Genomic DNA, 27866 nt, shown 5'->3' with positions numbered 1-27866 from the left:
TTCATCCATCTCATCAGAACTGATTCAAATGAATTCTTTTAACGGCTGAGTAATACTCCATTGTGTATATGTACCACAGCTTTCTTATCCATTCATCTGCTGATGGACATCTAGGTTGTTTCCATGTCCTGGCTATTATAAACAGTGCTGCGATGAACATTGGGGTACATGTGTCTCTTTCAATTCTGGTTTCTCGGTGTGTATGCCCAGCAGTGGGATTGCTGGGTCATAAGGTAGTTCTATTTGCAATTTTTTAAGGAATCTCCACTGTTCTCCATAGTGGCTGTACTAGTTTGCATTCCCACCAACAGTGTAGGAGGGTTCCTTTCTCCACACCCTCCAGCATTTATTGCTTGCAGATTTTTGGATCGCAGCCATTCTGACTGGTGTGAAGTGGTACCTCATTGTGGTTTTGATTTGCATTTCTCTAATAATGAGTGATGTTGAGCATCTTTTCATGTGTTTGTTAGCCATCCGTATGTCTTCTTTGGAGAAATGTCTATTTAGTTCTTTGGCCCATTTTTGATTGGGTCGTTTATTTTCTGGAGTTGAGCTGCAGAAGTTGCTTGTATATTTTGAGATTAGTTGTTTGTCAGTTGCTTCATTTGCTATTATTTTCTCCCATTCAGAAGGGTGTCTTTTCACCTTGCTTATATTTTCCTTTGTTGTGCAGAAGCTTTTAATTTTAATTAGATCCCATTTGTTTATTTTTGCTTTTATTTCCAGCATTCTGGGAGGTGGATCATAGAGGATCCTGCTGTGATTTATGTCTGCGAGTGTTTTGCCTATGTTCTCCTCTAGGAGTTTTATAGTTTCTGATCTTACATTTAGATCTTTAATCCATTTTGAGTTTATTTTTGTGTGCGGTGTTAGAAAGTGATCTAGTTTCATTCTTTTACAAGTGGTTGACCAGTTTTCCCAGCACCACTTGTTAAAGAGATTGTCTTTACTCCATTGTATATTCTTGCCTCCTTTGTCAAAGATAAGGTGTCCATATGTGTGGATTTATCTCTGGGCTTTCTATTTTGTTATTGATCTATATGTCTGTCTTTGTGCCAGTACCATACTGTCTTGATGACTGTGGCTTTGTAGTAGAGCCTGAAGTCAGGCAAGTTGATTCCTCCAGTTCCATTCTTCTTTCTCAAGATTGCTTTTGGCTATTCGAGGTTTTTGTATTTCCATACAAATCTTGAAATTATTTGTTCTAGTTCTGTGAAAAATGTGCCTGGTAGCTTGATAGGGATTGCATTGAATTTGTAAATCAGCAGGCAGTATCTTAGTTCCCTGACCAGGGATCAAACCTGTACCCGCTACAGTAGAAGCAGAGTCTTAACCACAGGACCACCATGGAAGTCCCAGCCCACTTTTAATAATTAGAGTTACCTGAAGAGAAAAATTTTTTCCAGAAAATATTTTAAGCAGCAGATGGATGCCTATCCATCAGGAGTATTGCAGAAGGGAATTATATATGCATCAGACAAGATATTAGAGTAGATGGTTTCCAAAAGGACTCAAATCCTTTCAACACTGCACTTCTTTGATTTGGTGACAAACTTTCTTAGTTAACAAGGACTCTTCAGCAGCTTATTTCTATTGAGATATGTACTACACCTAAAATAGGCAAAACACTTTTTGTGATTTGATATAATGAAAGCATGATATCGTTTCCTTTTTGTTTTTCAGACAAATCTTTAGGAACTCAGTATTGTTAATGTGTTTTGTTTAGTGTATTGTGGATCCACTGATTCAAAGTTATAGAGGGCAATTTTTGCCTCTGAATTTGAATACAGTCTAGAGAACTAAACATAAGTAGCTCTAATATAAAAAACACTTTATATGTAGCCACAAGAAGAAAGGGGATAGTCTAATAATACCTCACATTCTTGTAGTCTTTTTCAGTTTTTCAAAGCCCTTTGATGTATTATTACATTATTATATACAACTCTACACAATATTAACCTCACTTTGACAAGAAAAGTAAGGATTGACAAGGTTGTCACTAAGATAAAGGCAGAATCTTAACTTAAACCTTGGCTTGTCTTTTTACAAACTTACTATTTTCTATAGCATATCATGATGCCTCTCTGGAGAATTTATTTTTGTTGCTATATTATCGGTTTTGAGTTTGAGATTTTTCCTCAAAAAAAAAAAAAAATTTTTCCTCAGTGGTCAAGTCACAGATTTATTTTTCAGTTGGAAATTATTCTCTTCTGTTGTGATCCTACCCCCTATATTCTTTGTTTTTCCTCAATTCTCAGATACAGAGGGCAGGATTTAGCTTGGGGTAAGGGAGAATTTCCTAACAATTAGAGTTAGCTGGGGAGAAGGCAATGGCACCCCACTCCAGTACTCTTGCCTGGAAAATCCCATGGATGAAGGAGCCTGGTAGGCTGCAGTCCATGGGGTCGCTACTAGTCGGACACGACTGAGCGACTTCACTTTCACTTTTCACTTTCATGCATTGGAGAAGGAAATGGCAACTCACTCCAGTGTTCTTGCCTGGAGAATCCCGGGGACGGGGGAGCCTGGTGGCCTCTGTCTATGGGGTCACACAGTCAGACGCAACTGAAGCGACTTAGCAGCAGCAGCAGCAGCAGAATTAGCTGGGGGGGGAAAAAAGATGTTTTCCAGAAAAAGACATTTCCCCCACAGACTGGGGGCCTTCTCACAGTTCTAGAGGCTCGGAAGTCCAAAATCAAGATACTGACTGATTTGGTCCCTGGCTTCCAGCTGGCCACCGTCTCCCTGAGTCCTCACGTGGTAGAGAGAGAATAGATGGGCAAATCGTAGGAGAGTCATAACTCTACCACATGTGGCACCGCTGCCTGGCCGACAGTTCTACTTGGAAAGAGTGATTCGTAGGCAGGTCACTGCCAAATAAACGTTTTTAAGGGACTAAATCTGAGAATCTAGCCTGATCACTTACCTTCATGGAATAGAAATTGAGAGATTTAAAATAAACGTCTTTTGCTTTTGAGCCACTTTCTGTGAGAAGGATAAAGGCAGAGGAACTCTGGCCTTAGGGCTGCTGCTTACTGGTGGTTCATTCAGACATTTGTAAGCAGGGTCTGTAACTGCCAGGTAATTTACTAAACCCAAGAGATGCAGAATAATAAGCCAGTTTCTGTATCCAAAGAGCTCTTATGAGGGAGGGAGAGACCGAGACAGAGATGATAACAAGCAGAATACAATGCAATAAGTGCCTAGTAGTATGAAGTACTGAGGAACCTCAGAATACTGTGGAACCTGCTGCTGGAGGCGTTCTAGAAGACTTCAGAATTGTCATTTGAATCAGGTCTTGGATGATGAGTAGGTGTTGAGCAGTTTAATTTTAAAGATACAAGACAGTAACATAGAGGAAGGAAAGTGATGGCATGGAAAATGAGGAAAGAGAGGATTTCAGAGGGGAGTTGGGGTCAAAAATGAGAAAGAGGGCTTCCCTGCTGGTGGAATGATCCCCAGTCTGAGAAGATTCCACATGCCGTGGACCAAATGAACCAGTGCAGCACAACTACCGAGTCCATGCCCTGGAGCCCACGAGCCGCAAGTACTGAAGCCCGTGAGCTCTAGAGCCCACGTGCTGCAACTCCTGAGCCCGCATGCCTAGGGCCCAGTGCTCCACAGCAAAAGAAACCCCCACAGTGCCCTGAACAGGGTAAACAGGGTGGCAACACTACTTCTTTAAAACTCATTCTCTTGTGGAACCTGCAAAATTTGCAAGCTGCAGTAAAATCCTTTATTAAAATGCTGAATTAAAAAAGAGAAGCCACCACAATAAGCTTACACACTGCTACCAAAAGTAGCTCCTGCTCGCTGCAGCTACAGAAAGCCCACTCACAACAACAAAGACCCTGCACAGCCATAAATAAACAAATTAAAAACAAAAAAGAATGAGAAAGGATGAGGATCAAAAACAAGTCCTTGAGATTGCTGGAAATTTCATTCACTCATTGACTATTTGAGACTCTACTGAAAGTTCCATGATCCTTTCTTGGTGATCTTTTTGAGAATAGTAGCTATTTGGGGAAACAAATTAACTACCAAGATTTAAAAAGTGGGTAATAGATGAGGAAATAAATTCAGAAAGAATAGATTACTTTTCCAAGAAATCTGGTGACCTGAAAAAGCAGAGATTAGGGGAGTAGCTTGAGTAGGCAGAGAGACTTTATTAAAGAGTAGAAGTCACTTATTAAAGCTTACCCAACTTTATGCAAGTTGCTTAACACTTATAAGACAAGGATAATTCTTGTTCCATCTGCCTCATAGAGATATTGTGAAATTTGAGTGGAATAATATTTGTCACCTCACTTTAAAAATGGTAGCCTGTTAAGTTATTTATCTTTGCTTTAAATTTCAGGATTGCTTTCTATTTTTCAAATTTTAGGTTCCATGTTTCAGGGTGTTGATAAAATCAGAGCCTTAGTGATCCTTTTTTTAACTCCAGATTAGATATCTGAAGCCTTTTTCACAAATCTGGAGGGTAATTATGGCTGCTAGAGTGATGAAATAAGCCCCCTCCAAGGCACATATGCTGCATTTGAAAGCCAAAATCATCTTTGGTTTTCCTTTTTTTTTTTTTTTTAAGGGTTATAACTTGAGGACGTTGATTTTTCAATACTGTAGCATTTTTAAAGCTAGGTAAAATTTGGGATCTCTAAATGTGGATTTCGATAGGATTTAAGGTAATATTCCTATTCCTCTGAATAATGTATAAGAAACAGCTGCTGATCCTTTTGGGAAAGTACCCTGTGTTGTCTCTTCCTCCATCAGGAGGTTTTGGGAAGTGAGTAAAAACGCAAAGGGAGTCTCTATGAATCTCTTTGGTTATGTCTCTTCTAGCTTATTTCTGAGCAGTTTCAGGCACATAACCACACATATATCAGTAGAAGAATACACCTACTAGAAAAAGAGAGGTTTGTTTCATTGTTTGTCTTTGCTAGTGAGAAGGCTATGTTATGTTTCAAATACTGATCTTTTTCTCCTTATAAATTACTTGCCTCCACTCTTTTCCCAGGCCTGTTTGCATTTTGATTACGCATTTTCCAAGCATAGAACCTCTGCCAGACCAGAGTATTATTTCACTGGGATATCACCACTGATCACGGTGTGCATATTATGTTTCAAGGATACTGATACCAAGTTTCTCAGGGATCCATTTATATTTTCTCACCTGTCCCCATGCATATGAGAAATACCACATGGAAAAATCACTGGGAACTTATCGGGCAAAGAAAAATGTTGTTGTTCAGTTGCCACATCATGTCCAACTCTTTGCAATTCCATGGACTGCAGGAAGCCAGGCTTCCCTGTCCCTCACCATCTCTTGGAGTTTGAATGCCCATCAATTAGAACTGGTTTTTTAAACATACTAAAAAATAGGATGCTCTCTATAACCAGTGCTAGTGCAGAAGGAGCCTAGAAGGAGGGTTTTGGTATTTAAGAATTAATGAAAGGCAGGGGGAGTTATCTGGTGGTTCAGTGGCTAAGACTCTGTGCTCCCAAAGCAGGGGGCCCAGTTTCCATTCCTGGTCAGGGAATTAGATCCCGTATGCCACAACTGAAAGAGCCCACATGCTGCAACTAAGACCCAGTGCAGCCAAATAAATAATCTTTTAAAGGATAGCTGAATGAATACCTTATTTAAAAAGAAAAAAAGAATGATAATGAGAATAAGAGAAGGAAGTGAATTTAGAAAGTGAGCAAGGAAGAGAGGGTTCTAGAGGGGAGAGATCATAAAGGCAGAGTGTTAAAATACAGAGAACAAGCACAAAAAGAAAAAGCTACAACCAAAAATGAGGAAAGCAGAGCAAAGAAAGGCACTCCTATGATGAAAATGCTCAGAATACCACTAAATAGAAACTCCCTTTGTTTACTGCTGGTCATTGCAGCTGCTTCCACCCCAGAGGAATGAGAAGGGGGAGGTTTTTCCTCATGCCTGTGACCTTGGTGTTGACGCTTTGCCTCCTATTGCTCAGGTCAGCCACAGTAGACGTTAGCATATGTCATTTGTGCTTAGTCAGCCATTTTGCCTGACAATTCTACTTACCTCGAAATTCCTCCAGACTATAGGTAATGAGCCGCATTCCCATGTATAATTTACTCTGCCAAGTGATGAATTCAACTTAATACAGAATGGGCTTTTCATTCTAGTGTGTTCTCATGTACAGATTGGCTTAGTGATGAAACTGTTCTCCCTAAGGAGAATGGGGTTTTGGGGTCTGTTGCCTTTTTTTTTTTTGCCGAGCTCCATCGCTAAGCTGGCCTTTCCATAGCCTATTGAACCCTGAATGAGCAGCTCTACTTGTTTGGCTTCTAGGCACTTTTCAGTGAGCCTTGCTTTCTGGTTGCTCAGCCTGAACAAGAATCCTATCAACCCCTCTGACTTGCTCTCTGATGCTCAGTGTGGTTCAACACATATGTGAAAGGCAATTATGTGCTGAGCACTGAGAAGAAAAGGGTAAATAATACAGTGCCAATGGAATTTGACTCACAGACTTATATTCATGGTACATTCTGATAAGTAATGTGATGCAAGTTTAAACAAGTGTAGAAGTGCACTGAAGAGGGATAAGAGCTTTGCCTCGGGGTGTGTCAGGGACCATGGTCAGAGAGGTTGACAGCAACACTTGAGTCCTTAAGAAGAGTACTGGATGGGGGGATACACATTCTAGATGGAGTGGAACACTAGTCTGTTAAACACTCAAACAAAAGAAAATAATGTCTTTGGGAAGTATAGCAATTAGGGGTAGCTGGAGGGTAGGCTGTGCCTAGGAACTAAGGTAGGAGGTGACTGGAGAATGGAAAGGATGGCTGAGACTAGACTCAGTGTCTTCCTCCCTCCAGTAAGCCTTGACTGACCCTCTTAACTTCACTCCAGGCTTTCAGCAGTTCATCATACCTACTACCCTCCTGGCTGCCTGTTGGTTTCCTGTTCTTTATTAAATTGTCCTTTCTACTTGACCTACCTTCTTATCTCACCCTTCTCCATTGTTCTTTTAACCTATTATTAACTTACAACCTTTAAAAAAAGGGTCAGTATTCCCCAAACCTATTTACAAAGCTTGAACTTTATATAAAGTTCCTTAGAAATGTGTGTATCTGAGGATGGAAAGATTTTTTTTTAATGCTCACATGGGATTAATTGTGCCCATGTCAAGCAAGAGCCAAGGTCTTATCTTTCTATCCTCTCAAATAGGGGTCCCCAACCTCTGGATCTAACACCTGATGATCTGGGGTGGAGATGATGTAATAATAATAGAAATCAAATGCACAGTAATTGTAATGCACTTTAATCATCCTGAAATCATCCCTTACACCAATCCAGGGAAAAATTATCTTCCACAGATCCTGTCCCTGGTGTCAGAAAGGTTGGGGACTGCAGCTTTAGATCAATGCTACTTAAACTATTACTAGTAACAAGCCAGATTTTCACTTCTAATCCTTTATAGACTGATGTTTTCATAAAATAAATAAAAATGAGTTATTAGAAAGATGACATACAAAATGTCAAAAATTTTATTATTAAAATCAACATTCAAATTACTCTGCTAAATTCCTGTTAAACTTTTTAGACCCTTGTCATAGACAGGTAACCAGTGCATTCACAAACCAGCACCAGTCTGTGGACCACGTTTTGAGTAACATGGCTATAGAATCCCCAGTACAATTTGTGCCTGATACACAGTCGAACTTCAATGCATGTTTAAAGAGTAAGTATGCATGTTTAAAGAGTAAGTATGTGAATGAGATGGTTAGCATAATTATAGTAGTAGAAAAGGGAAAATGAACAGTGGCAGCTCTCTTTGGAGAGTTGAAGGGAAATAATTTAGTGAGAAAGTAAAGAGTACCGTAGCAGTATTACCCTCCATGTAAAACAAGCTTTCTGTCATCACTTTCTGAACATTGTTCCTTTGGCTCTCTAGGCAAATACTAGTAAATAACCTATGTGAATTTATGAGAAATACTAGTTTTGATCTTGACAAAAATATAAAAGTTACTGTGACTGTCTGTAGAAAACTGTCAACCTGCTTATCTGAACTAGTTTTCAGGAGCAAAGCTACAGTTGGCAAGGATTGATTCAGATAGTAACTCTGCTCTTTCAGTCAAAGTATCCTCCATGTCATAATATGGACCATACTGCCAAATGCTTTCCCTACCTAAGATTTTCTTGTTTCCTTTTGCATCCTTTCAAAGATTAGCTGAATAAGGTAAGATGTCTTTATATCAAAAACTTTATAACAACAAGCTTTCTGTGTCAGGTAAGATAACTTCAGATTGCTTATTACACTACAAATTTTCAGTTCCTTCAAGCAAGTTGTAAGGTCTTGAATTCCTTTCAAATAAGAAATCCATGCTATTGTTCAGAGGATAGAAAAGCAGGAGGTGTACTCTGATATTTGAACACACAGCTGCATTTCAAGGAGATCATTAATCTAAAATATTTAATTAACTGAATGCAGCTTATAACAGGGGACTTCTGCTATCATAAGTAGAATCTTGTTTCCATTGTGGATCAGTAAAACCAGCCTTCCGTATTCATGGGTTCTACATCCAGGGATTCAACCAACTACATTATCAGAAATATTTAGGGGACTTCCCTGGTGGTGCAGTGGTTAGGACTCCATCCTTCCAATGAGGGGGCATGGGTGTGATCCCTGGTTGGGGAACTAGAATCCCACATGCCTAGTGGTGCAGCTAAATTTTAAAAATATATATATTCAAGAAAAAAAATTCCAGAAAGTTTGCAAAAAGCAAAACTTGAATTTGCCATGCCAGCAACTATTTACATAACATTTACATTGTATTATGGGGCTTCCCTGGTGGCTCAGACGGTAGAGCGTCTGCGTGCAATGTGACAGACCTGGGTTCGATTCCTAGGTCACGAAGATTCCCTGGAGAAGGAAATGGCAATCCACTCCAGCACTCTTGCCTGGAAAATCCCATGGACAGAGGAGCCTGATAGGCTATAGTCCATGGGGTCGCAAAGAGTCAGACATGACTGAGCGACTTCACTTTCACTTTACATTGTATTATATATTATAAATACTCTAGAGATTATTTAAAGTATAGGGAGAATGTGCATAAGTCATATGCAAATACTATACCATTTTATAAAGAAGGGATTTGATCATCCACAGATTATGATATGAGGGGGTCCTACAACCAGTCCCCCACAGATAACTGAGGGTACAGCTGTACAGCATCAATAGCTCAATCCATAGTCCTTATTCTCTACTAACCATATCCCAAGAGAACATTGTTAGGTGGAGCAAAAGGACCATTTTTGTGGAATGTTTGAGGTCTGCCTGCCTTTATCATCCTCTCATCAGTTTCCTCAGCTCTTCTAGCATTGGAGGCCTGTCCTCATAAAGATACCCAGGACCTTGCAGCTGCCTGAAGTCACTTCTTTTCAAGAACATGTAGTATGGACAGGCCTCACCTGAATGCGAGCTGCATTGAGTACCTGAGTACGTTTCCCATGAGTTCCTGAGAAAGGAACTTCTGAGATCAGTTTCATGTGCGTGTCATTATCAAGTGAGATAAGGTTGAAAAATGGAAAAGGGAGGGGCTCTTAGGACAGTGCTCAACTGGTGTATTAAATGTAGGTACTCAGATAGTAGTTCTTTCCCCTGCCTCTTTCTTTGAAAGACTAGCTTTAAGCGATTAATGTAGCCAAATAAGGCTGGAAATACTGTTTACCTTTTCCCTAGTAAGTTTGCAGTTACCAAGTTGAATAAGACTGCTAGGAAATAGGCTTCTCAGGTGGCTTAGTGGTAAAGAATTCGCCTGCTAAGACAGGAGACGTGGGTCCCATCCCTGGGTGGGGAAGATCCTCTGGAGAGGGAAATGGCAACCCACTCCAGTATTCTTGCCTGTGAAATTCCACGGACAGAGGAGCTAGGCGGGCTACAGCCCACAGTGTCCCAAAGAGTTGAACGTGACTGAGCACGAATGCATGCTAGGTAGCTAGCTCTGAGAAATGCAAAAAAGTTAGGACTTTGTTTATCTGTCTGCACTGGTAATGAATCATTCATTAAGAATTATTGATCTTTGTTGCCACTGTTCTGCTAATACCTTCAGTGGGGTTTCCCTTAGCCTTTGGAAATTTTTACAGAAACTCAGTAGAAATTCTAGACTAAAACCTCAATATGAGACACATTTCTTTTTTCCTAGTCCTGACTGGACTAGATTATCCAGCAACACCCCTTACCATTTGAATGTGGAGGAGACCAACCCCTCAACTAGTACTAGATCTCTTATCTGGACATTGTTGTGGCTTCCTTGATTTTATAGGGTTAGAGTGGTTCAGTAATTTCTGGAAAGCTTGCCTAAGCTAAAAGAAATTATGTCTATAGTCACATAGTGTGTCCTCTTTGTAAATATGTCTTCTGCTCATCCAGAATATATAAAAGATCAAGAATCAGGGACCCCAAAGGTAAATGAGTTCTGACCCATGGAATACACCAGCAGCATAATCTGAGCTGACATGCCACAACACCGTATGGCATCCTGTATTCTACAGTGTTTGAAGTACCTTTCCAGCCTCGTGTCCCAGAAGAACTGCTTGTCCTGTTCCACAAGCTTAGACATCATAACTTACCTTCTGTCCCCCAGTCTTAAGTATAGTTTTTCCCTGGTACAGACTTAGCACACAGGAGGGCTGTTTATGTCATATAAATGTTAAGAGAATACGTATTGAAATCAGGCACTCAAAAACCAGCGTTATGACATACTGGCTTCATGACCTTTGAGCATGGTACTTGCCATCCCTAAACCACAGATTTATTATCCATACAAGGACTGTAATAATCATGCCTATTTCATAGGGTTGTACAGATTAACTTAGCCAACATCTGGCACTCAACACATGTTAACCATCACCATTACACAGTAAGTAAGTGCTGAATATACAGATCAGTGGAACCGTTATGGTTGGGTATGATTCTGCCAAAGATTCTTGGATCCAGGAGATGTGTAACATGAATCATATGACATCAGAATTCTTTTCATTACTTGGTAAAGTCTTCCCCTTTAGTTTCTTCCTCTTTAGTTTATTTGAACAGAACTTTACCCAGACATGGCTGAGCTGATAAGGAATATCTGATAAAGTATACCAGCTGATTCAAATAATTTTCCAGATAATTTTATGCAAAAGTTTTCCTATTTTATTGTTTTTAGAAGTTATTTTGAAGGAGAGTCTGGTGATTTATGAAAACTTATGTTTTCTGTTTATGAATACTTAACATAGTTTGTCATTCTACAAAATAGGCTAAACTTTTCTAATTTTCAGGAAGAAAAAAAAAAGCTGTTTTTGTTCCATCTCCATTGAAATTAAGAAATCTGAAGTAGAGTGTTGCCAAGAAGCTTCATGCATGCTGAGTCGCTTTATTCGTGTCCAACTGTTTGCGACCCCATGGACTTAGCCCGCCACGCTCCTCTGTCCATGAGATTCACCAGGCAAGAATACTGGGGTGGGTTGCCATTTCCTACTCCAGAGGATCTTCCCAACCTAAGGATCAAACCCCTTTCTCTTAGATCTCCTGCATTGTCAGGCAGATTCTTTACCACTAGTGCCACCTGGAAAGCCCCAAGAAGCTTCATAAGACCCCATGTTTGCGCATCTCAGTGTTCTTTCTGCACACAGTGAGAAGCATATGGGCAAATAGTTCACTGTTTGCTGTTGGTTCCTTAAGTGCTGCCAGGAGAGACTTATACTCCTGGGGTCTCTTCTTAGGTCCCAGGAGTGGGTTGATAGAGGATGGTTAGTAATCTGTACCGACTTCAGTTTGTTAGCTGTACTGCTTCCCAAACATGTTTTGGCAGTGAAATATTCTACAGATCTCCTTGTAGTGTTTCTCCATCCATTGCCAGCACAGCAGCCAAAGATTTTATTTTCCCCATAACAACTTTTAGACAGTTGATGTTTTTTTTTTGTTTCTTACACTGCCCACCTTTCTTGTCTTCCTTCTCTCTTGTCCTTCTTTGTGCACATGGACTATATAAGCTCTAGCGACTGTTTCCCCTGAAAAATGTAGTTATTGCATACGTTCGCTTCCCTAAAATCTTATTTTTTAGAAACATCTTTTAACTCCCCGTATCAGTTCTTTGTCCATCCGTGGTAGACTGCCCTCCCTGCCTGGTGGCATAGAGCGTAGGCTTCAGTGGCTGTAAATTGTTCTTTTCCATTGAAGAGTTTTCCTTCCCAGAACCCTGTAGCTACTCAGACCGCGGCCCTTGAGCCAATGCTGAATCTCAATTCCTACCCCAGACCTACTGAGCCAGAATCTAGATTTTGACAAGATTTCCACATGATTTATATGCACATGAAAGTTTAAGAAAGCACTGCTATAACTCAAGTTTTGCTCAAAGCAGGGAAAGCTGTCAAGTGGTGGTTCTCAACCCTGGTGTTCAGTGGAGTCACCTGGGGAACTCTGAAAAATACTAATGCCTAGGTCCCATCTCCAGAGATTCTGATTTAATTGGTCTGTGGGAGTGGTCCAGACATTGTGAATTTTAAATATTCCCCAAGGCGATTTTAATATGCAGCCAAGATTGAAAACCACTCATGTGCATGAATCTTATAATTTACCTTAGTTTCCTAAAATATCATTATATGTTAATCAGTGCAAGACTAATGACTAAGGAAAAGATTAAGTTTTTCACAATTACATTTATTGGGAGGACATATATATATGATAGAAAAAATTGGAAATACCAACACAAATATTAAATGGTAATCTCTGGTTTGTAGGAATACAGCTATTGTTTTTTGTCCTCTATTTTCCAAATTTTCTATAATAGACATGAATCCTTTTGGTAAAAAACCCTCATATATATATATATATATATATATACTTTTTAATAAATGTGATCACATTATATGTGTTTTGTAAACTTTTTCATTTTAAAATTTTATCTTTTTTCACACACAAATAACACTTTCTCATACCATTAAATATCATTTAAATAGGTTTTATTATTGTTTAAAGTGAATCTTGACCCAGGATTGTATTTTTACTTAAAAGATACGTTTATATACTGACTAGCATCTTTGAGAGACTAACTCCTAGAGAAATCTATAGTGTTTGGAAGCTTTCCTTGTCCACAGAAGGAACTGTGTTTAAATGAAGACATCAGAATTGCAGTGAAGTCGGGTTAGACCTTCCCAGAGGCTTTTGCAACTGTCATCAGTTGAGTACCAGCATTTTTTGAGCACTTGAACTTAACACAGAAAACTTGACTTTACCATCCCAGAAGATGCTGCCCCCTAGGGAATCCTTAATGATATTTGGATTGCAGCCTACATGTCCTGTTGAAGGGCATTATATTTCTGAATTTCCCCTGCAAATCCTTTTTGGCTTAGTTGGAATTGTGCTTCAAGACAACAAATGCCTCTCACAGTTTGAGTGTCCTCTGCATTACTGTGTACATTATGGTATGTAAAGCTAGAATATCCTTTGAGCAAAATCTTGAAAACATCAACGGTATATTATAGTGGGCCGGGCTGTGTTGTAATTAAAGAGATTCAAGTACCTCCTTTTTCCCAAACTTGGGAATAAATACTAGTCCTCCTCCAACTTCAAAAGAAAAAATAAGTTATCAGCCTATTCTTGACTGTTCTATTCTTGACCGAGTCCAGTTGCACTATATGGGAAAGGAATAATTTTGCTGATAGTGTCTTTACAATTGGAAGAAAGGAGATACATTCTATAGTTGGGGAACCTTTTAAAAGATATACAGTAGCTGACTTTGTGGGGGAAAAATTCTGCTTTTACTCCATTTAACCTTTTCTCTACCAGAATCTATATATAAAAGGTTCAGAAATATACAGTCTTTAATTTCAGAGAAATAGGCTTAATGTTTTATTTGCCTATTTGTAGTTCTAACTGAGCTTTTAAACTTAGCTTTTCTTCTGAAGAGAAAAATTTTGAAACACTTCACAACCTGAAGACTTCAGGAGCTATACCTACTAAGATCATGAGGGAATTTATGTTCCTTTGAGTAGTATTTGATCTGAGTTTGTGCCTTAACCTGAGACAGTAGTGCTATCAACCTGGGCTATCTTGCCTGATTATGCAAATCAGGAAGAGAGGAGACACCTGGGTATGGCACAGTACTGAAAGGTGATACAGGTCAGTGAGCGGCTCTTCAGCTTTAGAGGCATGTTTTAGTCACTGATACTTATCCTATCTCACAAGACCGGATCATAAGCAAGCCAGAGATGGTACTTTGTACAAGTCTTCATTATAGATAGTTGTTCTCACATTTCATTGTAATTATTCTTTTACCTAATAGTTTTCCCTACCTGGAGGAGCACTCCAGAGAACATGCACACAGTCTTGTCTTATTAATCACGGTGTGTGCTAGCCTAACACTCATAAACGTTCAGTAAAGTTAGACAAATGAAATGTCCAATTCAGCCATGTTGTAATTCAGAACCCTTTGGCCATATTCAATTGATTTCTTTCTTTTTTCCCAACAATTATAGGTTGATCATTACTTAACACCAGTGTTTAACAACTGAATAGTAGATGATCATTCTGGAGTTCTGGACATTCTGGAAGGAAAATAAAGGGGAAATTATTTAGGAAAACTTCTATCTAAAATTATATCAAAATTTGGGGATTAGCTTTTCAGACCATATTTATTTATGTTCAGACTGGTATTATGTTTTGGAGGACATACATATACTATACTATCTGTCATTATAGTGCCTTAATTCTTAAATAAGATATGAAAACACAAGTTAAGGAAAGACAATTTCCTGATATTAGTATATTAAGTAAATTAAATGGTTGAGATACACATTTGACTCTTGGATGCATAGCAAAGTTATTGCCCGAAAGCATTACTTTGACTTCTTAGCCATTAGTCAAACTCTGTAACAGTCAGCTTGGAATTTGTACATTTCTGAGTAATTGTTTTTGAGGGGTTTTTTTGGCTGCACTACACAGCTTATGGGATCTTAGCTTCCCAACCAGGGATTGAACCTAGGGCCACAGCAGTAAAAGTGCCAAGTCCTGACCACTGGACCACCAGGGAACTCCCCATGTAATTGTTTTTTGATTTTTTTAAAAATGAAATATATGATTGAAATTAATATAGAAAAATTATTATACTGTATATTAAACTATGTTTCAATATGGACCAAACTGCTATTTAAAATTAGTTCTGAACACTTTTTGTAAGAGAAAATTCAACAAGAAAAAAATTATATTTATTATAAGAATATTGTATACAAAAGAGCAGTTTCTTTATAAACTTAGAAAGTGGCCTGGGTTCTAATCTGTCTATGCCTCTCACTAGGTGTGAGGCTTTAAATGTCTGTTAATGTTTCTGAGGCTATTTCTTCATCTTTAAAATGGGGGTGATACCTGCTTTGAGAGGATCAGCTGAGATAAAATGTATAAAAGTGATTTATAAACTTCAAGGTTCTATGCAAATGAATGATGGATTTCATTGATGGCCTTAGTAAATCTGATAGCCTAATTCTGTATCTTTTTATTATTATTAGAACAATGATTTAGAAAATATTAGGGTGGAAGGTGTGTTTGGCATGAGAAATAACTACTACTAAGCTCTTCCTTGGAGAAGGCAATGGCACCCCACTCCAGTACTCTTGCCTGGAAAATCCCATGGACAGAGGAGCCTGGTGGGCTACAGTCCATGGGGTCGCTAAGAGTCGGAGACAACTGAGCGACTTCACTTTGACTTTTCACGTTCATGCATTGGAGAAGGAAATGGCAACCGACTCCAGTATTCTTGCCTGGAGAATCCCAGGGACGGCAGAGCCTGGTGGGCTGCCATCTATGGGGTCGCACAACAACTGAAGCGACTTAGTAGTAGTAGTAGTAAGCTCTTCCTATATCTAAAGAGTCCATGTGCAGACCAGACCTTTTTTGTCATTTATTAATATCACATAAAACTGCAAAAAAAAAAAAAAAGAGGGGGGAACAGTTTGTGTTAGACTCTCCCTCTTGTGTTTTCTAAATTTTTTTCTAGTTTTATTGAGATAGAATTGACATATAATATGTTTTTTAAATTGAAATATAGTTGATTTGCAAAGTTGTATTAATTTCAGATGTATAGCTAAGTTGTTCAGAGATACAGTTCAGTTCATTCACTCAGTCGTGTCTGACTCTTTACGAGAGATATTCAGAGATAGATATTCTTTTTCAGATTCTTTCTCATTATAGGTTATTACCAGATATTGAATATAGTTCCCTGTGCTATACAGTAGGTCTTTGTTTATCTCTTTTTATATATGAAATAAAGTGTTAGTCGCTCAGTTGTGCCCAACTCTTTTCTACCCGATGGACTTTAGCCTGCCAGGCTCCTCTGTCCATATAATCATATGGATGATTTCCCAGGCAAGAATACTGGAGTGGGTTACCATGCCCTCCTCCAGGTATCTTCCCGCCAGGGATCAAACTGGAGTCTCCTGCATTGCAGGCAGATTCTTTACCATCTGAGCCACCAGGGAAACCCAGGGATTAACATATACACACTATTATATAATGTGGCTCAGATGGCTGCGGTCCCTGGGGTCTCAGAGACTTTCACTTTTCATATATTATCCCAAACTTCCAGTTTATCCCTCCCCTGCCACAGTGTGTTTTTTAAAAATTTGTTTTTCAGAATAGATCCAGACCAAGGATGTTTTTACTTTCTTTCTAGTCCTACAGCTTTCCTTTTCGCATACTTACCAAGTGTTTTTATGCTTCTTTTGTGGATTTTTGTTTTTGAAACATTTCCTGACCTTTTCATTAATTTTGAAGCCTTTTTCTTGATATCCTTGTAATTCTTTTTATTTATTTTCCTAGTGTGGTAATTTTTTTAATATAAATTTATTTACCTGTAATTCTTTTTAAAATACACATTTAACAGCTTTATTGAGATACAATTCGCCCATTTATAATGTACAGTTCAGTGGGTTTTATTCTATTCACAATGTTATGCAGCCATCAATAGTCACTTTGGGAACATTTCATCACCTTTTTAAAAGAAACCCTGTTTCCTCTAGCAGTCATTCTTCGTTTCCTCCACCCTCCCATCCTAGCTGTGTTCCTGCTGCTGCTGCTAAGTCGCTTCAGTCGTGGCCGACTCTGTGCAACCCCAGAGATAGCAGCCCACCAGGTTCCCCCGTCCCTGGGATTCTCCAGGCAAGAACACTGGACTGGGTTGCCATTTCCTTCTCCAATGCTTGAAAGTGAAAAGTGAAAGTGAAGTTGCTCAGTCGTGTCCAACTCCTAGCGACCCCATGGACTGCAGCCTACCAGGCTCCTCCGTCCATGGGATTTGCCAGGCAAGAGTACTGGAGTGGGGTGCCATTGCCTTCTCCCATCCTAGCTGTAGGAAACCACTAATCTACCTTCTGCTTCTATAGATTTCACTATTCTGGATATTTCATATAAATGGAATCAAGGAATTTGGGGGCTTTTGTGACTGATTTCTTTCACTTAATGTTTTCAAGGTTCATCCATGCTATAGCATATATTAGTGTCTAATTCCATTTCAATTCCAGATAATAGTCCATAGTGTGGATATACCACAATTTATTTATCCATTCATCAGTTGATGAACATTTGGGTTGTCTTCACTTTTTTTTTTGGTTATTAAGACTAACATTGCTATCAACATTCATGTACAAGTTTTTGTGTGAACATTATGTTTTCATTTCTCTTGGGCATATACCTAGGAGCAGAATAGCTGGGCTATAAGGTAACTCTGTTTGACCTTCTGAGGAACTGCCAGACTCTTTCAAAAGTTGCACCATTTTACATTTCCACCAGCAGTGTATGAGGGTTCTAGTTTCTCTCCATGGTTTTGAACACATGTCTTCCTACTAATAGTCATCCTAGAGGGTGTAAAGTAATATCTCAGAGTGGTTTTAATCTGCATTTCCCTGGTGACTAATGATGTTGAGCATCTTTTCATGTGCTTTTGACCATTTCTGTATCTTCTTTGGAGAAATGTCTATTCAGATTCTTGCCCATTTTTCAATTGGGTTATTTGTCTTATTGACTTATAAGAGTTCTTTATATATTCTGGATACAGTTTGCTCCTCAGCTCCGTGATCTGCAAATATTTTCTCCCACTATGTGGGTTGTTTTTCCATTTTCTTAATGGTGTCCTTTGGAGCATAGGAGTTTTTAACTTTGATGAAATCCAGTTTATTTCTTTTTTTTCTTTTGTTATCGTGTTTTTCTAGTCTGTCATATCTAAGAAGGATTTTAACTAACCCAGGGTCACAAAGAGTTATTCCTGTATTGCTCCTAAGAGTTTTGTAATTTTAGCTCTTACATGTGGACCTATGATCCACTTTAAGTTAATTTTTATGTATGATGTGAATGTTGGGGGTCCAGCTTTATTTTTTTGCATGTAGATAGCCCATTGTCCCAGCACCATCTGTTGAAAAAACTATTCTTTCTCCCACTGAATTGTCTTGGCAGCCTTGTCAGACATCAAGTGACCGTAAATGTGAGGTTTATTTATGGACTCTCAGTTCTTCCATTTATCTATATGTCTGTCCTTATGCCAGTACCACACCATCTGATTACTGTAGCTTCATAGCAAGTTTTGAAATCAGGAAGTGTGATTTGGCCAACTTTGTTTTCTCTCTCAAGGTTGTTTGAATTCTCTGAGTCCCTTGATTTCCGTATGAATTTTAGGATCATTTTGTCAATTTCAGCCAAAAAATAGCCAGCTGGGATTTTATTAAGTTGAATTTGTAGAGCAGTTTGGGAAATATCACCATCTTAATCCCTCCAGTCCTCATAATTCTCTTCCGACATGTAGGAGAGAAGCATTGTAAAGAAAAAAGTTCTTTGCCCTCTTTCCACAAGTAAAGATCCTCTGAACAGAATTTGATAAGTGGGTGAATGAAGGGAGAAAACTTAAAACTCCTGTTGCTCATCCACCAGTCTCAGTCTCCCAACTCAGGAAGTTACCAACACTGAGCCTTAGAGAATCCATGCCCAGGGTGTCTGTCCAGAGGCTGGCAGTGGGCAGCTCCCCTACTGATAGGAATGTATATCTACTCCTTCTGCCCTCTAAAGTACCCTTGGTAGTTAAGAAACAGTAGAGCGGGGGAGACATGTTTATTTCTTAAGTAGATGAACTTGTTTTGTTTTATGGCTGTTGGTTTCTTTTGTTTGCTTGTTTTAAAGAAGTTCTTTAACCTTTATCAGGCAAAACAGTTTGAGTTAGCAAGATAAAATTTGCAGGTTTCACGCAGAGGCAGTGCTTTCTCATCGTCTGGAAACTGTAGGCTCCTAAAGAGGCCTAATGTGTGATGATTCTACTGGCAATCAGCTTGTAAACATAATTACCATGTCAGTTAATACAGTGGTTCATTTTTATGTTCGTACTGTTCTTACCAAACAAATCTAGTTGTATGTACTGGCACTCTCATGTAATAGATCAGAATAAATAATACACAGTTGTGGGGGTCTGTCCTTCTTTTGTCCTTTTGTCTTTCTGACTCTTTAAGACTCACACTCTTTTAAATGTTGCCTTTGGGAAAGGTTGGCCTCTTCTGTTCTCAGAAGGCTTGGTTCTTTCTATTAAGAGCCTCTCTTTCTCCTCAGAAAGACAGGGTGCTTCTCGTTGATGGAAACCTGGTTTTTGTTCTGATGCCTTATGGCGTGATTTCTCATGCCAGAAATGATCTTCCTCTCTTCTTATAACAAAACATGGGGCTTCTAGTGTGCTTTCTTTCTTAAAGTCAAAGGGTCAGAGCAGTCGCTGGAGGAAAGAGCAGGCTCTGGCCGTTTGGGGAGCGAAGCCGAAGCCAGATCTGGTGACGGTGCTCAGTTCTCCCTGGGAGGAAATCTCCCGGTGAGGGAAGACCAGACCTGACTCATTAGGACTGTCCAGAGATCATTCATGGAAATCGTAGACAGTTTTCAACCTTAAAAATAGATCAATCAAAAGAAAATCACCTGCTTCTTCCTTCCAGCTGTTTAATATTAGGTTTGGTTTTTAATATCTCCAAACTTTTTCCCATCCAGAAAGTGAAGTGATGGAAGTAACAGTACCTAACCCATGTGGTTTTGTGTACGTAAAGCACCTAACACAGGGCTTTATGTCCAGTGTTAATGAGTATAAAACATCTAAATGTAAGAGAGAAGATAGCAGTGCACACAAGCACCAAATCGTAAGAAAAACTTGATACTCAGAGAAAATAAATGTATTTTGGACAGTAATAATGAGTACTGTCTAGTGAGCTTCCAGGCATTACTGCTGATCTCCTGTGCTCCAGGCACTGTGTTAGTTTTACATACATCAGTTCTCATTGAATCTTCACAAAAATCATACAAATATTTATTACATTTTGGAGTTGAGGCAAACTAAGCCTTAAGGAAACCGCTTCCCTGGTGGCTCTGACGGTAAAGAATCTGTCTGCAATGAGGGAGACCTGGGTTCAGTCCCTGGGTCAGGAAGATCCCTTGGAGAAGGAAATGGCAGCCCACTCCAGTATTCTTGCCTGGAAAATCCCGTGGACAGAGAACATTGGTGGGCTACAGTCCATGGGGTCACAAAGAGTTGGACATGACTGAAGCAACTTAGCATGCAAACATAAAGAAAGTGACCCCAAGGTCACAAAACTATTAAATAATGGTGCCGTGATTATCACCGGGTCTGTGAGACTCCACTCTTGTGCTTTAAGCACATTGTATACTTGTGGGAGAAGAGGGGATGAAACTGAATATGAAAAAATGCTAGATCATGGAGAAGTAAAAAGGAAAGGGTCTTTCGAGTGTGAAATCAGACTTAGGAAAAACATAAAAAAGGTTTTGGGGGGATGGTGGCACATACAGGGACAGGTCTGTGATGGAACCATTTTGGCTGGAGCAGGTGTTTTTGAAGTGAACCTGAGACTCCTCGTGGTGTGTCTATGCTTGACCCAGTGACAGCAGAAAGCACTGAGAGGTTTATGAGCAAGAAGGAGACAAGATCGAAGTGGTATTTTAGAAACAATAGTCTGGCAGTAGTGTGCAGATTGGATAGAGGGGAAAAAAAGGTGAAACTGCATTTTAATGGAAGAAAATAGCAGAACTTGGTGACTGAAAAGGAAGGTCAAGAGAGGTCAGGAAGGTCAATGCCCAAAGAAACAAAGCCCTTTGGGCAAGTTTAGTACCCAAATAATTTTGTCAAAAGTTGGAAACCTTGAGAACAGGCTATAAATGACTCCATAAACTTCCTGTACCCTCCCAAAGCGCAGGCTCCTCCAGGCACCAGTCCATTCTGGTGGTCTCACCCTCTTGCCTCTTACTCCACCCAATTCTCCCCAACACCGCCCCATCAGAAAACCCTTTTCTGCTCTAAACACGGTCTCCTCCCTCCAGGAACACTTCCTGGAGCCCTCCCCTTCTCTGAAACCTGATCCTCCCTCAAGGAGGCACCTCTCCCTTGGGGTCCCAGGGAGGCAGCTCTTTCTCTCCTTCTGTGAGGGCCAGGCTGGGCTGGGGGAGTGTGACAGGTGAAAACTTGCATTTCCTGCATGATTTTGCTTACTGTTCTTTTGAGCCATTTTGTCTTTTTCTCATGTAAGTGCTCCTTCTGTGGTAAAGACATTGTCCCTTTGCCTGTCATATTTTTCTAGTTTTTCATTTGACTTAACTTTGTTTGATGATTTTGAGGTATAAAGTGTTCTATGGTTTGACTTTTGAGATACTTCTTAAATTAAGTAATAGGGATACATTCTTCTTGTAGAAACTTAAAATAGTTTGAAAAACCTAGTCTGCTTCAATCTCTGTCCCCAGAGCACTCTGTCTAGTGCTCTCCCCCTCCTGCTGAAACCACTTGGGTTTTAAACTGTTTTTCTGGAATTTATACACACTTTATTCTTTTATGTTTTTTTTTCTTTTGCTTTTCTTTTTAGAGAGGCCTTCTTTATCCTTAGGTTACATATTCATCTGTATTTTTTTATATGTAATTCTTGAGGCCAATTGCAGTATTTTATAGTAAACAATATGAGATAATCAACCATTTTTCTTCAGTGATTTGGAATTTAGCATATGGTGTAGAATGAAGCAGGGCTTCCCTGGTGGCTCAGATAGTAAATTTGCCTACAATACAGGAAACCCGGGTTCGATCCTGGGGTTGAGAAGGTCTGCTGGAGAAGGAAATGGCAACCCACTGCAGTATTATTGCCTGGGAAATCCCATGGACAGAGGAACCTGGTGGACTACAGTCCATGGGGTTGCAAAGAGTCAGGCATGACTGAGCATGCTCATAGAGTCTTAAATGTCTTAGAAACTAGTGCTAGTGTAATATACATATGGGTGTCTGGGTTTTTTTATTTTCAAATTCCATTTTGGAATAGTTTTAGGCCACAATAGGTTGTGAAAATAGAAAGTGAGTTCTCATGTACCTTTTATCCAATGTCCCTCAATGATAACATCTTACATAGCTATACTACATTATCAAAACCGGGAAAGGGGCATTGGTACAGTACCATTAACTACTGTTTTTCCAGGGTCAAATACCTTCTAGGATTACCCTGAGAGTCCACTTGGTGAATAACCATGCAAAACAGTCGTGGAAGTAGCTGCTTTTCAGCTATCTTATTTACAGTCAGACTACAATGTGTATTAAAAGAAATAAGAAGTGGAGTAAAGAAACCAAGGATATCAACGAAGGTAGCAGACATTCTGGTCAAAGCCAGCTCTATACAATTTCCTTTTTTCCCTTCCTCTGACAGACTTTTCCATGTTCCCCAAGTAGCCAACCAAACATTTCATAGAATAGCAGATTTCTTGTCCTGTTTGGTAACAATACATCTGTCTCTAGCTTTACCGTGTTTCCAGGCGAGGAGCCAGGAGTCAGGTTCATCAAGGCAGCAGAGGGAATCCATAACCTCTGCTGTTGTTACAAGTTAGAAGCAAACCCTGTTGCCCTCCCCTGTGGCTTCTGACTGAGACAAAGCAAAATAATGTGACAGGGGCGAATTGACAGCAGCCACCTCTGCCAGCAAACACTAATACAGCCAAGAATTTCAGGTTACCTTGGTTGAGTAAACTTAGTGCTGCCCTGGACGTTGTTTCTCATGCAGATAATTTGGTCTTGGCACTTGCTTGAGGTCATATTGAAAGAAAATGAAAGTATTAGTCGCTTAGTCATGTATGATTCTTTGCACCATGAACTGTATCTCACCAGGCTCCTCTGTCCGTGGGATTCTCCAGGCCAGAATACTGGAGCGGGTTGCCATTCCCTTCTCCAGGGGATCTTCCCAACCCAGGGACAGAACCCAGGTTTCCCACACTGCAGGCAGATTCTTTACCACCTGAGCCACCAGGGAAGCCTAGCTATGCTTATTATACGGTGCCATTGATGTGATAATGATGCACTTCAAGTTTAGGAAGGCTTAGGAAAAAAAAGAAAAAAATGTCACTTTATGAAGACATCAAAGATATCTTTTTCTGAGAGCCTTGTGTGGTAGGGAAAGATATATTACAGTGGTGTGACAAATTAAGTTCTGGCTTTTTAGGGGGTTCAGATCTGAAATATGATTATATCTAACTGGGGTATAATCTTCAGAAGTTGTTAACTAACATGACTGGCATTTTTTCCTATCACAATGAAGACTTAACCATGGATGTGCCCTGCCTGAAGAAATCACAGTAAACAGAAATTCGCTTTTAGAGATTTGCTGCTGCTGCTGCTGCTAAATCACTTCAGTCGTGTCCAACTCGTGCGACCCCATAGACGGCAGCACACCAGGCTCCCCCATCCCTGGGATTCTCCAGGCAAGACCACTGGAGTGGGTTGCCATTTCCTTCTCCAGTGCATGAAAGTGAAAAGTGAAAGTGAAGTTGCTCAGTCATGTCCGACTCTTAGCGACCCCATGCCTAGTTAATCTCAAATCAGGGCTTTAAACATTAATTTACAGAAAATTTTCTCCATTTATGAGATAACTTTTTGGTACTTTTAAGACAATAAATTCCTGCAGAGCGATTTAAACCATGTAATTTACAAAAACAAACAAACAAAAGCCACACTTCATTTTCACACAACTGTTCTAAACTGCTAACATTAAATTCACCTGCATGAAAAAGCAGGGGCACTCTCCCCCTCTCTCACTCCCTCTCTCCCATTTTTCTTTCCCCCTTCTCCCCCCTTCCCTCCCTTCCCTCCTCTCTCTTTCCCTCCCCCTCTCCATATCTATCTATATCTCTGTCTCTCTTCTCTCCCTCTTTTCTTTCTCAATCTCTCTCTCCTGTTATATGAAGGAATATCACAGGATCTTAAATATGGTACCTCATTCTAGTGAAATGTGTGCATTCAAATGACCTGCAGGCAGACGTTTATTTTTACAAACTAGCAAATCTCTTAAAATAGTATGAAAATATAAAGAATACTCTTCTATTTATAATGATAATAGTCCATTTAAAAATTATCCCTTTCTCTTTGGTCAAATTTCAAGCTAACAGAGCTAGTGATTTTTGTTTTCTCTGGCATAGTTTAGGAATGTGCCCCTGTTTTGATTTTGGTAGCATCTGCAAGAGACTACATTTTCGAAAGTTTATAATTCTTAACTATAATTAAAATGGAAGAAAAGGATTATGTCTAGAAATTGATTACTTTTAGGAAGACTGGAAATGAGAACCAAGTCCTCAGTAAACAAGAACTGTACAATAACTTTAAGATACTTGTTAATAGTGAAGTGAAAGTCACTCAGATGGAATTCTCCAGGCCAGAATACTGGAGTGGGTAGCCTTTCCCTTCTCCAGGGTATCTTCTCAACCTAGGGATTGAACCCAGGTCTCCTGCATTGCAGCTGAGCCACCAGGGAAGAATAAGTGTCATGGAAAAAATGTACTTTACAAAGTAGAATAAAAATAAAATACTAATTAAGAAATTAGTCCCTTTTTTGCCTTAATTCAAGCCTTATCCTAAAAGAAAAATCCTTTCTAAGAAAACATACTCTATGAAAACTAATGTTGACTGTCCTTATACAGAGTACCCTAGACTTAATAATTTGGAAGCAAATTCTTGTTCATTCTACTTAGCTCTATTACCCACCCAACCCCCCAATTTTTTTTTTTTTTTTTTTTTTGCTAATTAACTTTTGGCACACTGGAAAGTTACTGATTGATGTGATACAAAAGCCAGGATAGCCCAAGATTTCCCTGTTTTTTGCTATCAACTCAATGAGTGGGAATACCTCTGCCCTCAGTAAGTCCATAAACCAAATTAGGGAAACAGTGACTAGTACACAAAACAGCTGCTAAAAGCCTGTGAGTGTTCAGAATAAAAGGAATAATGAGGAGCAAGTACTAGAAAATCAGGCAGAGGAAGACAAATATAGGCACTCAGGAGAGCCATTTGGCAAGCAGAGGCTCATTTTTAAATCTTGATTTGTTCAGAGATGTTGGATTATAGTGTCTGTCTTAGCCAGGAGATAGAAACATGTGACGCGATTATTCTGCCCCTTTTTTTAAAGAAGCCTGCACACCACTGCCTTTATAAAGCTAGTGACTCCAGAACTGACCGGGGCAGAACCTGCTGCAAAGGTTAATCTGATCAAATTCAATAGATCCTCTTGGAATATCCTCTCCATCCGCAGAAGTTACCATATAGTAGAGCAGTGAGGGAGCCAGGGCCAAGTCTTCACTACCGAGAAAAGCTTCCAGAGAAAGAAATTCAGGTGACCTAGGGTATGAAAAATTAGGCCTCTTCTTTGGTGAAGAATTAGGAAGTGATTCTTATTGAAGTTATTTGTGCTTTTGTTTTTAAGTAATATACAGATTAAAATGTTTTCAAATAGTATAAAAGGTTATACAGTGAAAACTAAAACTTTTGCAGTTTAAAAGCTGAACTGTGTTTTCTTAAAAAAAATCAGATGGAGGAATACATTATGTATGAAAAGAAATAGTCTCTAGAAGATCTAAATGGGAGGAATAAGACAATGACAGAAGAAATGAGGATTTCTGGCAGTTTGCAGTTTTGGTCAGAGAAGGAAGAGACTTCTGTAAAGGCTTCTGGATTTTTCATCATATTATACCTTTCCCAATCCTACATTATAAAAACAATCCCCATATTTCCCTTTGTATTTTTCTCCTTCCTTCCTTTCTTTCTTTTTTAACTTTGATCTGTCTGAAGTACATTTTAATAGAAGGAGTTGAGGTAGAGATTTAATTTTTCTATATGACCACCCTTTTGTCCTAACACTGTTTATTCAATAGTCCCATCCTTTTTTTGCCACTGATTTTAAATGTTTCTATTAATATGTTCAATTCAGTTCAGTTGCTCAGTCATGTCCGACTCTTTGTGACCCCGTGGACTGCAACACGCCAGGCTTCTCTGTCCATCACCAACTCTTGGAGTTTGTGCAAACTCATGTCCATCAAGTCAGTGATGCCATCCAACCATCTCATCGTTTGTTGTCCCCTTCTCCTCCTGCCTTCAGTCTTTCCCAGCATCAGGGTCTTTTCAAATGAGTCAGCTCTTCGTATCAGGTGGCCAGAGTATTGGAGTTTCAGCTTCAACATCAGTCCTTCCAATGAATATTCCGAACTGATTTCCTTTAGGATGGCCTGGTTGGATCTCTTTGCAGTCCAAGGAACTCTCAAAAGTCTTCTCCAACTCCACAGTTCAAAAGCATCAATTCTTTGGCGCTCAGCTTTCTTTATAGTCCAACTCTCACATCCATACATGACTACTGGAAAAACCATATCTTTTTTCTAAACGAACCTTTGTTGGCAAAGTAATGTCTCTGCTTTTTAATATGCTGTCTAGGTTTGTCATAGCTTTTCTTTCAAGGAGCAAGCATCTTTTAATATCATGGCTGCAGTCACCATCTGCAGTGATTTTGGAGCTCCCCAAAATAAAGTCTGTCACTGTTTCTATTGTCTCCCCATCTATTTGCCATGAAGTGATGGGACCAGATGCCATGATCTTAGTTTTCTGAATGTTGAGTTTTAAGCCAGCTTTTTCACTCTCCTCTTTCATTTTTACCAAGAGATTCTTTAGTTCTTAACTTTCTGCCCTAAGTGTGGTGTCATCTGCTTATCTGAGGTTATTGATATTTCTCCCGGCAATCTTGATTCCAGCTTGTGATTCATCTAGCCCAGCATTTCTCGTGATGTACTCTGCATGTAAGTTAAATAAACAAGGTGACAATATGCCTGGTGGGCTGCCATCTGTGGGGTTGCCCAGAGTTGGACACGACTGAAGTGACTTAGCCTTGACATACTCCTTTCCCAATTTGGAACCAGTCTGTTGTTCCATGTCCAGTTCTAATTGTTGCTTCTTGACCTGCATACAGATTTCTCAGGAGGCAGATCAGGTGGTCTGGTATTCCCATCTCTTTAAAAATTCTCTTTAAGAATTTTAATATGTACTGAATTCCATGTGATTTTTTCTCTTCCACTGGTCTGTCTAGTCATATTCAACACTATTTTAGTTGTTATAACTTTATAAGTTTTAATATCTGTAAGGATATATTTCTTGTTCTTCTTCAGGATTTTCCTGATGATTCTCATACTTTTTGTATGAATTTTAAGATCAGTTTTCGAGTTTTTTTTAAATCCTATAGTTTACATTTATTTGAATTGCATTAAATTTACGGATGAATCTATGGCATTAATTTTTTCCATCCAAAATTAGGGTATGCTTTTCCATTTATTTAATATTTCTTTTGTGTCCCTCAGTAGCATTTAGAGTTTTTTTCTGATAGAGCTTGAGTCAAGCAGCCTTACTTTTATTGTTTGTTATTTACAGTAACTTTTGATTCTTTTCAGTTTTCCAGATATATAACGATATCACTGGCCCATAATGATTATTTTATTTTCTCTTTTCCAATTTTTATATTTCCTATTTCTTTCTCTTATAATTGTGTTGTCTAGTACCTCCAGAAT

At 39.3% G+C, this 27866-nt stretch overlaps 1 protein-coding gene and 1 non-coding gene across 2 annotated transcripts in view; one reads left to right on the top strand and one right to left on the bottom strand.

Annotated features, from left to right (window-relative positions):
• The window catches only part of PDE6D (phosphodiesterase 6D), a 56251-nt gene that overhangs the window by 7791 nt on the left and 20594 nt on the right, over positions 1-27866 (top strand). The gene's annotated exons all lie outside the window — the stretch shown is intronic.
• Positions 14970-15042, bottom strand: TRNAK-UUU (transfer RNA lysine (anticodon UUU)). The gene has a single exon. It is a non-coding gene; the product is annotated as a tRNA-Lys (tRNA).

This window comes from Ovis aries, chromosome 2, assembly GCF_016772045.2.
Source record: "Ovis aries strain OAR_USU_Benz2616 breed Rambouillet chromosome 2, ARS-UI_Ramb_v3.0, whole genome shotgun sequence".
In the NCBI taxonomy this organism is placed as follows: Eukaryota; Metazoa; Chordata; class Mammalia; order Artiodactyla; family Bovidae; genus Ovis; species Ovis aries.
The sequence above is the reverse complement of the archived record's forward strand: the minus strand, read 5'-3'. Positions and strand labels throughout refer to the sequence as shown.